We start from the raw sequence: 14,493 nt of genomic DNA, 5'->3' as shown, positions 1-14,493 counted from the left end.
CCTAAGACCGTTTCTATTAGCGTGTTTTTTTTTGGACAAAAACAACGGTTTTAGTGAACCGTCGTTAAAATAGCGACAAATAAAACAAAAACCGTCGCTAATCGCAACAATTTTGAACCGTCGCTAATTTAAAATTGCGATGGTTTAATATATAACCGTCGCCAATAGCAACGGTATTTGGTTTGTCTATAAATACTCACATTTTCTGTCCATTTTCCTCCACACCTTCCACATCTACAATACATTTGCCTCTCTTGTACGATTTTAATTTCAATTAGGGTAAGTTTTTTCGCTTCAATTCTTGGTAAATTTCTAAGTGTTAGTTAAGATTATGAATTTTATTAGCTTAGAAAGATAGTAGTTTTTTTGTTAGATTTATTAAATTATAAAAAGTAATTTTTTATTTTACTTAAAAAATTCGCGTCGGATTATGTCTAAATCAGTCGCTAATTAGTGACGGTTTAGTCAAAAACTGACGCTAATTAGCGACGATTTAGAATAAACCATCGTTAATGTTAGCGAAGGTATACTTAAACTGTCGCTAATTTTAGCGACGATTTATTCTAAACTGTCGATAATTAATGACGGCTTAGTCAAAAACAGTCGCTAATATTAACGAAGGTTTAGACATAATCCGTGCTAATTAGAGCTACGACAACTGTTTTAAACCGTTGTCGTGGAACGCACTTTCAACATCACTTCCAATTACAACAGTTTTAAATGGCTACAACAGAGCACTCAAAACTTAAGCTAGCGAATGTGATGCCATTTCAAGAATGAAATTGAAAAAGATTTAAGAGAATATTGAATGCGATTGAAAATTGTTAAGCAAAAGCACAAACAATTACAGAGAATGTTTTGAAAAGTGAAGTAAGAAATGTAAGAGGTAAAATGAAGTACTTGTGTATGATGACCTTTTGAATTTCCTTTAACAAGACACGTGACAGTCTATCATTAGAATAAAAATATTTTTGAAAAATTTTTAAACTGATTTGAAGTAGACTGATCATTCAACCATCACAACTTGATATGGAACTATATTGAGTTACGAATTAGTCTAGTAAATGATAAGACCAGTTTGTCCAAAAGCATAAAAGATCAATTTAGGCAACTAAAGACAGACTATTGAGCTCAAGTTAAAATGACTTATGTCTTATCAGTTGCTTTCTTATCAATCAATATTCCCCATAATTTAAGTATTAAGATAAATCTATAAGCCCTATAAAAAAGAAAACTTAGTCTCTGATAGTGTCTTGGTAAAAATATTTGCAACTTGTTGATCAGTTGATATATTCTACCCTTGTGTCTTTTTTCAATGTATGATATCTGATGAAGTGGTTCCTGACATCATATGTTTGGACCTGAAGTGTAGAATTGGATTGTAGGTGATTGTTATGGTGCTTGTATTGTCACAAAATATTGGTGACTCCTTATACAAGGATCTCATAATCTCTCAACTATTGTTGAATCCAAAGAGTGAGAGACTGTTGTGGAATTCAGAGCAGTTCGACACAACATCTTCCATCAGCTAAGTACTTCTTAGTTGTGCGTATTGTAATGGAAGTCTCGCTTCTTTGGTTTGTCTCCTAAAAACTGACATGATCTATGGGTACTTTTTGTATCAAGCTTGAACCCTGCATAATTTGCATTTGAATCGCCAATTAAATTGAAAGAAGAGTCTTATCATACTACAGACCCACATTTTGTATTCCTTTAAGATATTTAAGAATTCATGTGATAGCTAAATAATGAGATTACTTAGGATCAGACTGAAACTAAGCACATATACAGACTGCAAAAAAATATCAGGTCGACTTGAAATTAGATACATAAAGAACCTATTAATTCTCGATACATGGTTACCTCAATTGATATTCTCCCTTCATCTTTGTGTAGTTTAACCGATGAGCTCATTGGGGTTACTGCTGCGGAACGTGTTTCAATGCCAAATTTCTTGAGTAGTTTTTTTGTGTACTTAGTTTGACTGATGCAATATCATTATCCAATTGTTTTACTTGTAGACCAGAAAAAATGTCAGTTCACTTATCTTACTCATCTCAAATTTGTCATGCATTATGATACGGTTCTTAAAAACACGAAAAGCAAACGCGCTCGAAAACGAAGTCACGCCCTTAATTAAATGAAATATAAACGTTGGGTTGTCCCAATCTTTTGAAACAAGCAACAAATTGTAATATTCACCTCCAAGTTACGAAAAATTTAGTAGACAATGCTAGAAAGATTAAAATCTTTGATAAGTTGATTTTTTATTAACAAAGCAAAAGCTTTCGAAAATTTGAGAGAAAACTCAGAAAGTTGATAAAAATCTTCAATAATTTTCCTCCTCCAATTTTGTAATGCCCGAGATTTTATTACTGTAATTTGAAATGATTAATTGATAATTGATGTGATTATAGACGGAAAGGAACAGACTGGGGAAGACAAGACGAGACATGAATTATGCGCGAGCAGAGAATTTCTGATGCGTCGAGACAGTAGGTCTCGCGCATATGCGCCGGTGAAGGTCGCGCATATGCGCGAGACGTGCTGCACAAAGAAGTGAGCCACGTTTCTTTACCATGCAAGTGTGTATGTAAATGCATTCATTCCTTCAGATCCAGTAGCAAGGAAAATCGAGGAAAGCTCCAGAGAGGTTTCAAGTTTCTTCAAAGTTGTAGAATTTGATTTACGTAAGATTCGTCCGGTAGAATTTCAATCTGAGTTTAATACCGTGTTCCTCTAGTCCAAGGCTTCGAAAGGAAGTAATTTTTATTACTTTCCAGCATGTTTTGAAAATATGGTATTGAAGAAATTAGGATATGATTGATATTATCTGTTCCTGAGATTATTGTAAATTGTATAATCGAAACCGGATCGAAGAACGGACACCGTATGAAATTGTTATCATTTTCAAATTTGATTTGATTGAGATTAAACAGATTTTGGTATCAGATTGTGTTGTTGATTGATTATGAGTTATTGAGATTGGTATCTGCTGATATTCTATTGCTGGGTATATCGAGATTGTGTTGGTATGTCGTCGAAACAGAATTAGATTAAGTTCTGATCATATCTAGTATTGCTTTGAGTTGTATATTGATATTGTACTTCTCGAATATATGATTCCAGAATTGGTATTGAAGACTTCGAAGAGCGATCAGAGCCAAACTGATATTTGATTTCCTTGATCAGATTGATCTACGAAAAGAAATGTATAAATCATATTAAACCGGGAAGATACGACTCGAGTAAGAGATAGCTTGAGTTCCCAAAACCACATACTATATTGTAATTGCTTTGATGTTTGCAATCCATGAGAATGATATGCTTAGTCTATTGATTTATAGCAAAGCATGCAGAGAGTCTTTGGCAGATGTGCCACGTCTTTGGCAGATGTGCCAGTCACTGGACATTGGGTTTATATCGATGTGCTTAGGAGTAGATCGACTCCTAATGTAGAAATTCGATATGGTGGCCAAAGTATGGGAATAAGAACGTACCACCATCTAGCTGGGAAGAGTAGGTGGGAGATTGTTGCGTTCTTATTCAAACCGGGATCCCTAGACTAGATAAGAGTCGAGTTAGAAGTTAAGAGTCAAAGAGTTTGATTTGCAATTGTATATCGATTCATGTTTTTCAGATTATGATACATGCTATTGATAACTTTTCCATGCTTTTATATCTGTTTATATGATTGCATGTATACATTGTTTATACTGGGAATTATATTTTCACCGGAGTTATCCGGCTGTTGTTGTGTTTGTATGTGTGCATGATAACAGGTGGGACATGATCAGGGTCAGGAAGAGGATGGGAGATTGAGTTTAGCGTGGAGATTCGGACCCAGAAGTAGAGTTGTTTTCATTACTTGACATGTTGTGAATAAACAGTAGTTTGTTACGATTTACTTTTTTACAATACTTGTACTTTAGATCATGTTGTAGATATTAAACTTGATCTTGTATTTGAATGAGATGAGACCTAATTTATTATAGATCTTGTACACTTGTTTATATAGTGTTCAACATTTAAAAAATAAAATAAAATTTTATGACCCAATTTATTTAATTGTTCCCAACTAATCTTAATGAGGATTAAGAAGAGGAGTTAGCGTCCGGGTCCCCACAAATTTACAACTTTTGTTTTATGTAAAACAAACATTAAAATTCATAATCTAGGGTTTCCTTGTATGATTCTACATTGTGGCGTGCAGGGGGAGGTGAAAAGCTCCGCTGCGTGCGTTGGTCTCGCAAATTTTGCGCAGGGGGTGCGCTGGGACGGCTAATTTCTTCAGCTAGGGTGTGCTGGAGCTCAGGGTGAGTGCTGGGGCGGCCAAAAACATGCGCTAAGGCGTGCCTGCCTTGGCTCTGGAGTTGGGGCGGGAGAAAATACGCACTGTGGTGCGCCTATCTCGGTTTGGATGCCTTATTTTTGGTCCTTCAACACTTGAATGACATTATAATGGCCTAAAACTTGATTGGAATGTTCTTGGTAGCTTTCTATGAACCCCTGAAGAGCTTCTTCAACTTTTTGCTCCGTCCCCACGTAATTGGCCATGCCGGTAAATCCAACGGATCCCACGCTGCTTTCTTAGGAGCATCCGAGATCCCATCATCCTCCTCTTCTTTAAAATATTTGTCCTCAAATCTTGATCATCTCCTACAACAAATAAGACATATCAGTAACATTAAAAGTTGAACTTACATTATACTCACCTGGTAAGTCCAATCGGTACACATTGTCGTTGATATTTTCTAGCACTTGAAATGGACCACTACCCTTGGCAGGAGTTTTGAACGCCTCTTCTCTGGAAACCTCTCCTTCCTCAAATGCAACTACACTCAATCGCCTGGTTCAAAAATCACTCCTTTCTTCTTTTATTGGCTTGCTTGGTATATTGCAAATTCTTTCTTTCATTGTTTGCCTTGACTTTCTCATGCAAGCTTCGACAAACTCCTCATTTTTCTTACCATCCATGTTTAATCTTTCACTCATAGGTAAAGATATCAAATCCAAAGAAATTAATGAGTTAAACCATAAATAATTTCAAACGACGAATATTTTGTATTAGAATGCACATTATGATTATAAACAAATTCAATGAATGACAAACACTCTTCTCAATTCTTTAAATTCTTTTTAAGAATAGCACGCAACATAATTCCTAGAGTTCTATTAATAACTTAGTTTGCCCATCCGTTTGATAATGACATGTAGCAGAAAACAACAATTTTGTGCCAAATTTAGCCCACAACGTTTTCCAAAAGTAACTCAGAAACTTAACATCACGATTAGACACAATAGTCTTAGGCATACCATGCAACTTAACAACTTCTCTAAAGAACAAATTCGCAATGTTAGATGCATCACCAGTTTTATGAAAAGTAATAAAATGTGTCATCTTAGAAAATCTATCAACAATAACAAATATAGAGTCCTTCCCCTTCTTAGTTATAGGCAAACCCAAAACAAAGTATATAGAAATGTCAACCCAAGGTTTAACAGGGACAGGAATTGGAGTATACAATCCATGTGGTTGTGTCCTAGACTTATCTTGTCTAAAATTATACATTACTCGCACACTGCTCAACATCACGCTTCATATGTGGCCAATAAAAATGTTCATGCAAAGCATTTAAAGGTTTAGCCACATCAAAGTGTCCCATCAAACCATCCTCATGTGCTTCCTTAACAAGTAATTCACGAATTGATGATTTAGGAATGCACAATATATCTTCTCTAAATAAGAAACCATTATGCAAATAAAATTTGTCATGTGGACACTGCATAAATGTTTGAAATATCTGCCTAAGGTTCTCATCCATCACATACAACTCTTTCACATGCTCAAGTTCAAAATTTTCGATTCCAATGTAGAGAATAATATGTACCTCCGTGATCGTGCGTCGGCCACTACATTTTCCTTACCTTGTTTGTACTTTATCATGTCTCCACGAACGCCACCCACTTGGCATGCCTCTTGTTCAACTTCTGATGCCCCTTAAGGTGCTTTAGAGAATCATGATCCGTATGAATCACAAATTTCTTAGGCCTTAAGTAGTATTGCCACGTTCAAGAGTTCTCACAAGTTCATATAACTCTTTCATACGTCAGATATTTCAGCATTGCTCCATTGAGCTTCTCATTAAAGTACGCCACCGGCAGTCCTCCTTGCATCAAGACTCCACAATATCTACACCTGAAAAATCATATTCAATTTCAAAGTTATTAGCAAAGTCAGGCAAGACAAGTAAATGTGAATTAATTAATTTTTGTTTAATCTCTTTAAAATACTTCTCTTGCTCCTTGCCCCAACTGAATGAGACGTCCTTTTTAATCGCCACCTCATTGGTGCTGTCAGTGTGCTAAAATCCTTTACAAACCTCCTATAGGAGCTTGCAAGACCATGAAATCTTCGAACATGGCCAATAGTAGTAGGCGTTGGCTAGTCTCGAATAGCACTTACCTTGTCTTAATCAACTTGTATGTCTAGTGAGCTTACCACGAAACTAAGGAAAACAAGTTTGCTAGTACAAAGATCACATTCTTTAAATTAGCATACAAACTTTCAGCTCAAAGTGTGATTAACACAAGTTTCAAGTGTCCAGCATGCTCATCCAAATTTTTGCTATACACTAGGATATCATCAAATTACACCCCAACAAATTTTCCTATGTGTGCATGCAAAACATTGTTAATCAACCTTATAAAGGTTCTAGGTGCGTTAATTAAACCAAAACATGACCATCTATTCATATAACCCGTACTTTGCTTTAAAAGCAGTTTTCCACTCATCATCTTCCCTCACCATAATCTGGTGACAACCACTCTTAAGGTCAATTTTTCTGAAAATACATGCAACATGAAATTCATCTAACATATCATATAGTCTAGGTATGATATGTCTATACTTGATATTTATATTATTTATTGCTCTACAATCCACACACATTCGCCATGAGCCATATTTCTGAGGGACTAATAAAACGGGTACAACACAAGGAGACATGGATTCACGCACAAACCCATTATCCAAAATATGACTTACCTGTCATTGAAGCTCTTTAGTCTCCTTCGAATTGCTACTATAGGCTGTACGATTTGACAATTCACTTCCACGCACAAATCAATATGGTGCTCGATTCTCCTCTATGGTTGTAGTCATTGAAGTAGGTCCTCCAGAAATATATCATCAAATTCTTGCAAAAGCGAAACAATAATGCTCGGAAGGGATCCGGCTATTTCACTTGTGTTAAGGAGAATCCCATGTTAAGAATCAACACGATTGGATCGTATGTGTACGCACAACAGTTGCTTCAACTCGCTCTTTTGGGCCATATACGTTTTTTTCTTGGCATCTTTCATCTCATTTTCTTTCATCCCTTTTTCTCTCCATGACCATCTCACTCTTTTGATTGCTATTTCTTTCGGCCATCTCTTTTTTTTTTCCCTCTAAGGCCACCTCACTTTTTGTTCGCTTTTTTTTTCGGCATCCTCTCTTTTTTTTTTCTTTACTCGGTCCTCCAATACTTCCTTTGGGGACAGGAGAAGTAACACAATAGGTTCTTTTTGTAGGACAAAAGAGTACCGATTTTTGAGTCATCATGTGTCACTCGTTTATCATATTGCAAAGGTATCCCCAAAACAATATGACAAGCATGCATTAACACCACATCACACAACATCTCATCTATGTACTTCCCAATCGAAATAGAAAACAAGACTTCCTTTTTCACATTTACTTCCGCACAGTCATTCAAACCTTGTAGCCTATATAGTTGAAAATGTTTCAAGGTAGGCAAATTCAACTTCTCCACCATCTCACAACTAGCCACGTCGATACAACTTCCTCCATCTATAATAAGGTTGCAAACTTGTCATTCACAAAATATCTAGTACGGGACAAGTTTTCTCTTTGGTTAGTCTCCTCTTCCTTGACTTGGGCACTCATGATACGCCTAGTCACTAATGCCTCACCTACAACCGCTTGATATCCCTCATCAGGGTCCTCCAACTCGGACATCTTATCATCATCAATCTTGTCATCTCCCTCACTCTGAGATTCATACTCCCCATATGTATTCAACACTATCGCTCTTTTATTTGGACATTGGCTAGCAATATGGCCAACTCATTGACACTTAAAAAAATGATATCTCTAGAACGATTCATAAGAGTTTCAAATTTATCTTGCACTCTTTGTTTAGGTGCCTATTTCTTAATTTCAACTTTGATATTGGCCACCACCTTGCCTTCTTCACGTTTAGCAACGTTGAAACGCCAAGACGTTGATGCACTCCCCACTTGATTGGTGCGACCAACTCCTCTCCTCTTGAGTTGTTGCTCACCTTTATCGCCATTTGCACCATCTCATCTTGATTCAAGTAGTTTCTAAGCTCCATTTGATCTTGAATCTCCTTGTTTAATCCACATATAAAACGAGTCATAGTAGCCTCACGATCCTCCTCTATGTTCGCCCTAATCATGACTACTTACAACCCTTTATAGTAGTCATCGACACTCTTTACACCCTGTCTCAAAGTTCGTAACCTTTTAAACATCCCTGTATAGTAGTGATTGGGTACAAACCTCTTCCTCATGACGTTTTTCGTCTCAGCCCAAGTTTTTATAGGCCTCTCATTGCACCTTCTCTTAGTGGTCACAAGCTGATCCCACCAAATAAGAGCATAATTTACAAACTCAACCACCACCAACATAAATTTTTTGAGTTCGGAATAGTGGTGACAGTCGAAAACAAATTCTTCTCTTCTCCCATTCTAAATAAGCCTCTGGGTCAGACTTACCGTGGAACGAAAGGATCTTTATCTTAATGCTACCCATATTCCCATCTTCTATACTCCCATCATGGTACCTACCCCTTACAGCTTCTCCTTTTCCTCTCTCACATCCTCTATCATCTTTGTTCCTTTCCCAATTCTCATTTTGGCTCTCATAGTCGCCACCCAAATCAAACTCATCATAGCATTCGCCTCTACCCACATTCTTAGGCTTAGACCCACTCCCACTAGTACTAACCTCAAGCCTATCCAACTCTCATATAAGGATTCCAACTGGGTCATCATCATCCTACTGAAATGACCGAAAAACGCCTCCATTTGGACATTGGAAAGGCCTTCGTTTGCGTCATCTCCTACCTCGTTCTCCATTTTTCTTTGGACATTACACCTGCAAGAAACATTAATAGAATAAAAAGATATTCCTCACCCAAATTATAACGGTCACTCCAAAAAAAATTCACTTGTCTCTCTTTTTTTTTCACTTCAAATATTCACCAGTTACTCCAAAGAATTAACACTAGCACTCAAGTATTTTTGCTCGAATTTGAGAGTTCTCTCTAGGGTGCGCTTAAGCTATGTATCTGTATATATCAAACTTTCAGATTCACCACGTGGACACTCGCAACTATCCCACTTGTACTGCGTAAAGCCAAGAAATTTGAATTTTTTTATTGATTGTAAGAGATACTTGAATATGACTCACAAAAAGAGAAAAAAAAAGATCAATGCTAAATAACAGCAAGATTTTCGAATTTTTTGTACTATTTTTTTATTTGTACAAAGATGATTTGTGCAACTCAAAAAAAAAAACTAAGCACGACTCACAAAATATCGAGAATAACAAGATTCATGAAAGACAAAGATGATATAACAACACAAATCTGAAAACAAACAAAATATTAACGCAGATATGATAATAAAAACAATATACTTACTTGAATAAAAAATGAACCAAAAGCTCTGATACCAAATGATACGATTCTTCCAAACACGAAAAGCAAACGCGCTCGAAAACAGAGTCACGCCCTCAATTCGATGAAATAAAGAACGTCGGGTTGTCCCGATCTCTTGAACAAGCAACGTTTTGTATTATTCATGATGGATCGGTTCTAACACCTGCAAGGATGCTTCAAACACAATAATCTCAATGAGCTGCAATAGCTATTGAATATAAAAAACGATGAATTAGATCGAGTTTGGTTTTAAACATAGCGGAAAATACTCGAAATAATCGTTCGTTAAGAAAGCTGATTAATTTGAAAGCCTTTTCTCTTGCGTGGACTGAATAACTGAAATGAGGGGGATCAGTTCTTGATTGTATCAGTTCAGTTATGGTAAGAAATAAACTGATATCAGCTTGAAATGATCAAATCAATTTGAAAACAATAGTTAAACAGTTAAGTACACAAGATATGTTTATGGATGTTCGGAGACTTCAACTGCTCATACGTCACCCCTTCTACCCTCTCGGGTAGGATGCACTAGAAGACTTTGATTTATACAAAACCTTGTACAAACCCACTCAGCTTAGGACTTATCTTACTGTCTAACTGAACTCCTAGCCTAGACTGAAGGCAACACCTTCTAGCCAACACTTGTCTAAGGTCTTTGTGCAAGACTCACTCAGCTTTTCAATAGGCTCTATTTTATGTGTATATGTGAGTGATGGTGTGTGCGTGTGTGAGAACTGATTTACGAATACAACATGAAAGTGTTCTCACAAACTGAGGCAATTGTGCTTCTAATCTAAGCTGATAACACGTTGAAGTGTTCTCTCAAATCTGGGCGGATTGCTTCTTGTAAACTGATATACGTTGAGCGTGTCCTTCTTTTTTTCTCATGATTTTCACACACTCATTTGTTGATGGTCTTGATCTTGTATTTATAGAGGCTTCGTGACCGTTCTTCAAGACTCATCAAATATGTCTGTTGCAGTTTGAATCTGTTCCTCGATATTTGTGTCTTGTCCTTTCTGACAGTCATCCTGGAACGTCTTGACTTTAAGCTCTGCTGCAACGTTCATTATTGTCTTTTGACTGGACAATTGATTTTATACCGTTGTGCACAGCTGGATTCCACTTAGATAAGCTTGTCATGTTCTGCAAACTGGTCGGCTCCTAACTGATGCTCTGAACTGGTCAGTTGAACTGGTCTAGAACTTGTTTGGTGAAATCAGTTGGCTCGTCAGCTAAACTGATTTCACTGCTTCAGTTGAACTGGTAAGATGGGCTCTTAATCAGTTGAGCTCTTCGTCAGCTGGTCGGGCTTCTGAAGATCTTCTTCTGATCTACCTATCAGCTGGAGAATCAATGAACTGGTCTTTGATATATCAGTTGAACTGGTTCAGTTTATGCAATCAGTTTGCGCTTTCAATTTTCGTCTCGATAGCTTCAGTTTAGGCTCGGTAGCTTTCTGTGAACTTAGGTAAATTCATTAGAAACAATATAACAAGTTTTGTTAATATCAAAATCAAGATTGCGAACATGAAATGTTCCAAAAATTCACCTCTAAGCTATGAAGAACTTAGCAACAAATATCCACAATATGAAACAATCGAAATTCAGATGAACCTTCAAAGAACTCGTATTTGACAATCCATGTGAAGTCAATCGACAAATACCACAAATATTTAAGTCTTTGGTAAGTTTGATTTTTGATTAAAAAGCAAAAGCTATTTTAGAGAAAACTCAAAATGTTGATAAAAATATTCAATAATTGTCCTCTTCCATGTTACAACTTTTGTTTTATGTAAAAAACATTAAAAAATTTGTAATCTAAGGTTTCCTTGTATGATTCTGCATTGCGGCGCGTTGAGGCGGGTGAAAATCTCCACTGAGACGCGCTGGTATTTTGAACAGGAGGTGCATTGTAGCAACTAATTTCTTCCACTGGTGCGCATGTTGAGCGCTGGGGTGGCCAAAAACTCGTGCTGGGGCACGCCTGCCTCAGCTCTGGGTAGTGGGACGAGTGAAAATACGCGCTGGGGGGCGCCTGTCTCTGCTTGGATGCCTTCTTTTTGGTTCTTCAACACTTCAATGACATTATAATGGCCTCACACTTGATTGGAATGCTTTTGGTAGCTTGCCATGAACCCTTGAAGAGCTTTCTTGAACTTCTTGCTCCGTTCCCTCGTAATTGGCCCTGCCGATAGCATCACATCGATTTAGAGACCTTTTTACGTAGTTTGGGGTTTGTTGAACCAAAAATAATGTCATCAAAAAAAATTTGTACTTTTAAAGTATGATCTCCTTTAGTAAACTTAAATATAATCTTATCAACAATCCCTATCATGAAATCACGTTCAATAAGAAACTTAGATAGTGTGTCATACCAAGCTTTTGGAGTCTGTTTCAGACTATAAGGCTTTGTTTAGTTTATAAATATAATAATAAAATATACGGTTAATAAAATATAGAGGTAGTTCAACATAAAATTATTCTTATAATTGTTCATTAAAAAATGCACTCTTTACATCCATTCGATGAACTTTGAAGTTCTTGTAATAGGCAAAGATAAGGAACTTCCTGATAGCTTCCAGTCTAGCTACTGAGCAAAGACCTCATCATAGTCAATTCATTCTTCTTGCTTAAATCCGTGAGGAACAAGAAACTAGTCTTGCTTTGTTCCTCGCCATTGTTCCATCTTCATTGAGCTTGTTCCTGTACACCCATCTTGTATCTATAACTGATTAATGAGAATGTTTTGGAACTTAGTCCCAGGCATAATTTCTAGTAAACGGAGTAAGTTCTTCTTGTATAGTATCAATGCAAATGCAATAAGTTAAAGCTTCATCAATCTTTTTAGGTTCATGTTAGAAATGAAAGCAGAGTGTTAGATTGAGCATCTGTCCTCTGGTTATCAATGGAGCAGATGTGTTACCTATTAATAAGCTAGGTGGATGATTATTGTTCCATCTATAATTAGGTTGACCAATATTCTTATGTGGAACTGAATCAGTTTGGTTGTGCTTAGTTTAGTTGCCATCAGTTTATTTGACATCAATTTAGTTGTCATTAGTTTGATTCTCAGTTGTTCTTTGAGTGAACTCGAACACCATCTTGTTCACTAATTGATCAAATATTTGGCTTATGTTAATCAAATTGTATTTAATATTTTCAACAAGTAGTATATCTTCAATAATAATGTTACCATGGATTAGCTTACACTTACCTACAGTTCTTTCTTCAGAAGCATCTCCAAAAGTAATCTTAGGCCTAGTAAACCGAGTCAGTTTAGGCAGCGGTTTAGCTTCACCAGTCATGTGCCTTGAACATCCACTGTCCAACCGACTTCTTGATTAGTTCAGTTCATGTGTCCTACAATCACAAATGAAGAATAACTCTTCGTACCTATGGCTACTTGGGTCTAAACAAGATTAGTTCTTTTGGAACCCAAACTTGAATCAGTTTAATTGATTGACCACTTGTTGTATTCAAAATAAGTTGTGCATATGCATTTGTGTTGTGTGTTTTGTGTGCAGTAAATACAAAATGTTGTTTATCCCTTCCGAATTCATTAATTTTCCTGCATCTTTTCTGAACATGCTTGCTGCTAAAGTATCGGTTAGGCTTGCCTTTTATTGAGTTATGCCTATAAAAACTGGTTCGGTTAGGATTCAAGTTTGTTTAAGTATTGGAACTCTGAGAAAAATAACCAATAACAAGCTTTTTGTATTTATTCATATTTTCAACAGGCTTTGCAACTTGAGATATGAGTTCTTTATGTTCATATACCAAACTAGTTATAACAAAATGCTGTTGAAATCGAAACCAGTTTCATCTTCAAATGGTTTTTGTAACTCTTGAATTTTAGTTAAGAAAACTAAAGACTTGTTTCGGGACAAAACTAGTTCAATTAGCTTCATATTCTCATATTTTAACCTCTGAATTTCATCCTGTTTTCTTTCATTCTCATTTTTTAGTTTAGCAATCTATTTATTTAGATTCAACATTTCATTAGATTGTTCCTATTTAGGTTCAATTTTGTTGTTTGGCAGATCTGTTTGCTTAGCTTTAACTTCTTTGAATGAGATAGAAAGTCTTTGGTACTCATTTACCATATCATGTAGTACAATGACAAGATCATCTATTGTGAAATTAGTTGAGCTAAAATCAAATACATGTTCATTGGTAGATTCGAGCTCAGATCATTGGCATGAAGCACTTCAGTTTCTCATCATCACTCAAAATACTTGAGCTTTCTGACTCAGATGCTTCACTGTCAGAATCAGCCCAATTTGAATTCCTTTCCTCTGCCATCAACACCTTATGCTTAATTTTGAAGGAATTCTTCTCATATTTGGATCTACTTCTGTCAAAGGAATTTTTGCCCTTCTCAACTGCTCTCTTGTCATCATTCTTTGGTTTGGTACAGTCAGCTATAAAGTGTCCAGGCGTTGGAATCATCAGTTGGTTTCCTTTTCTAATAAGATTTTCGCTGAGAGCCTTGAAAATTACTTTGATTTTTTATTAGAAACTTACAAACTTCTTCACAAACAGTGACATGATATCATTATTCAAATGCTCGGCTGAATTCTCACTCGAAATTGATAGTTCTAGTTTTACTGTAATTAAGGCCTTGGTCAACTGAGAGGTAGAATGATCATCCTCTCTTGTTTGCAACTCAAACTCGTAGGTCTTTAAATCTGCAAAAATTTCATGCAACTCCAGTTTGTTCAAATCATTAGATTCGCTCA

The sequence above is a fragment of the Primulina tabacum genome, chromosome 12 (assembly GCF_025594145.1).
Source record: "Primulina tabacum isolate GXHZ01 chromosome 12, ASM2559414v2, whole genome shotgun sequence".
NCBI classification, from domain to species: Eukaryota; Viridiplantae; Streptophyta; class Magnoliopsida; order Lamiales; family Gesneriaceae; genus Primulina; species Primulina tabacum.
Note: the sequence above shows the minus strand (reverse complement) of the source record.